Below are 2,612 nucleotides of genomic sequence, written 5' to 3'. Positions count from 1 at the left end.
ATACCGACAATCGTCGATAGTACTTATTACCTGTACATTAAACATACTCGATATTATATAAGTATATTCCGGTGTTCACGCCGTAACAAGTATTGTTTTTTAATTTCAAGTCGAGTCGAGTTGAGTTTCAATTATTTCGAGTCGAGTCGAGTTCCAATTCGAGTACTCGACAAATGCCGATTATAAAAAAAATTCGAGTACTCGACAAATTCTGAGTATTGAAAAGATGCGAGTACTCGACAAATTCCGAGTACTCGACAAAATGGTCGAGTATTTTAAATTGTTCTAAAAATAGATTTTCCAAAAATATTATATTTTCTTTCATACAGTTATATAATTAATTAAAACTATTGTTATCAATCTAAACTATCATGAATCACCTTCCTGGTATTCATATCGGATATATGGGTTCTTTCAGTTATTTATAGTTTTAACATTTTTTTTTCAATAAATTACTATTTATAGTATTTTTAATAATAAAAATAATAACACGAGTATTCGACTCAAAGCGAGTACTCGTAATTTACAAGTCCAAAAAAAATTTAGTCAAGTCGAGTCGAGTACTCGAACTCGACTCGAAAATTTTCCCAAAGTCAATTACTCGACCAACACTAGAAAATGGTATTGAAACATTAGCTTGGGGACATTATAAAACAAATATATGTAGAAATGATTTTGTAAACCATCTTAATACACTAATTAGAAATCAAAATGAAAAAGATTAGAAATTTGTTTTGGGGGGTTTTTGCATTTGAATTTTAATTATTAATAACATAAGTTTTGAGAAAAAATATTCTTGAAGGATTAAGACAAGAGAATATAAACCTGATTCATTTGTATGATTGAAATGCCGTTTTTTTCGTTGAAGCCAGGGATGGCGAAACGCCCCCCCCCCCCCACCGTTATCATTTGAGATTGCCGTGCTTTTCGACTTTTATTTATTATTACATTTCAATTTTCTGATCTTTTTGCACATTGTTTTTTTGTGATCTTTTATTGTTATAAAAGGCACTGGGCCAGGAATGGCACATATTTACTACTACTGTTATGTGTTCAATGAGGGCATTGACTATGACAAATGATAAATGTCATAAACATTTGGCTGAGCAGGTTATGTTAGCAACAATTTAAATTTATATAATACAATTTGCTGTTGTACCTATATGAACATGGACCAACAGGTTTCTATAAAATAAGTTTATTATAGAAATAGAACCAATCCATTGCTATGAACATTTGTATATTCAATTATTGAAGTAGTGGTAAGAATCTGTGTATAAAAGACAGAGGGAATTCAATAATATTCACCAGTCTTCAAGATTTCATCCCAGGACAAAAAGCTCAGTTCAACAGAAATATCTAACGAAAAAAAGAAAAAATTTCGTACCGTCCTTCAACTGATTCAGAGGTTAGTAATTACTTAACAAATATCTTATAACCAAAGCAAATTGGAAGCCAGTCGTAACACTACTCAATGCTATGGTTACAATTCTTAAAATAATATTAAATGTCTGATTATAACATAGTTTAAAAAAAAAATTTTAAAAAATATATGGTAACTAAAGTATATTGAAAGTGAGTCGTGTCATTACTCAACGCTTTGGTTATAATCTTGGAACATAGAAAATATATAATGAAAAAAAAAAAACCGTAAAAAAAAAAAAAATATACTATTGTAATGGGCATGTATTAGAACGTATAACTGAAGGTACTATAAACCGCTTTTACTTATTCGAACCATACTATGCGGTTCTCCTTGTAAAAGCATTTATCAATCTTATCCATAACAACCTATGAACACAAGACGGCGGTTTCTTCAGTACGACAACAACAACAACTCTTACGACCACACCCAAGGCACCTGCGAGTTCCGTATACTGACCAGATCAAAGGAGCTGACAGCATATATAAGGGAGACAGGAGCACAGCCTGATCAGATGTACCTGGACCAGCAAGACCGAAGTCATTTCACGCCACCAGCCATTATACACCGCTAAACCGCTACTACCACGAACTCATTCTACATTACTACTATTTTCATAATTGACTGTTCTAAATTATTAAAACACATTTTATTACTTTGAAACAGGGATCGAAACCGTTTCAAATTTTAACGGTTACGGTTTTAGTTCTTGAGAACGGTTTTCTAAATTTGGTTTTGGTTTAGGTTTTAAGACCGGTTTTTTAAATTTTTTGGTTTTGGTTTCGGTTTTAAAAAAGGTTTTTCAAATATTTTATCGGTTTAAAGAACGGTTTTAGAAAATTTTCGGTTTTGGTTTTTGGAACGGTTTTTAAAAATTTCCATTTTATTTTCCTGTCTAATTACTGTAGATTCGATTTTTATTATCTATTAACTATTATAAGGGCCGAGTCTAAAGCCCTGAAATATGGCTACTTTGTATAATTAGTGTACAATATACGATATAACAAATAAACGTTCAGCAGAACTAATTTCGTGTTATTAACTTGAATATTTTGTACCTAATTTAGGTGCCTCATGCCTACTTTTGCATTCGACATAATATTATGTTGCCATATTATGGACTATGGTTGAGATCATTATTCGATTACATTAAAATTTAATTGTATAATACAATAACATCACACTATAT

General features: G+C 31.0%; 1 protein-coding gene across 3 annotated transcripts in view; it reads right to left on the bottom strand.

Moving 5' to 3' along the window:
• LOC100573239 overlaps positions 1-2,612 on the bottom strand; it is a 29,446-nt gene that overhangs the window by 18,659 nt on the left and 8,175 nt on the right. The window lies entirely within an intron of this gene.

The sequence above is a fragment of the Acyrthosiphon pisum genome, chromosome A2, assembly GCF_005508785.2.
Source record: "Acyrthosiphon pisum isolate AL4f chromosome A2, pea_aphid_22Mar2018_4r6ur, whole genome shotgun sequence".
Classification (NCBI taxonomy): domain Eukaryota; kingdom Metazoa; phylum Arthropoda; class Insecta; order Hemiptera; family Aphididae; genus Acyrthosiphon; species Acyrthosiphon pisum.
This window is presented reverse-complemented; position numbering and strand designations above follow the sequence as displayed.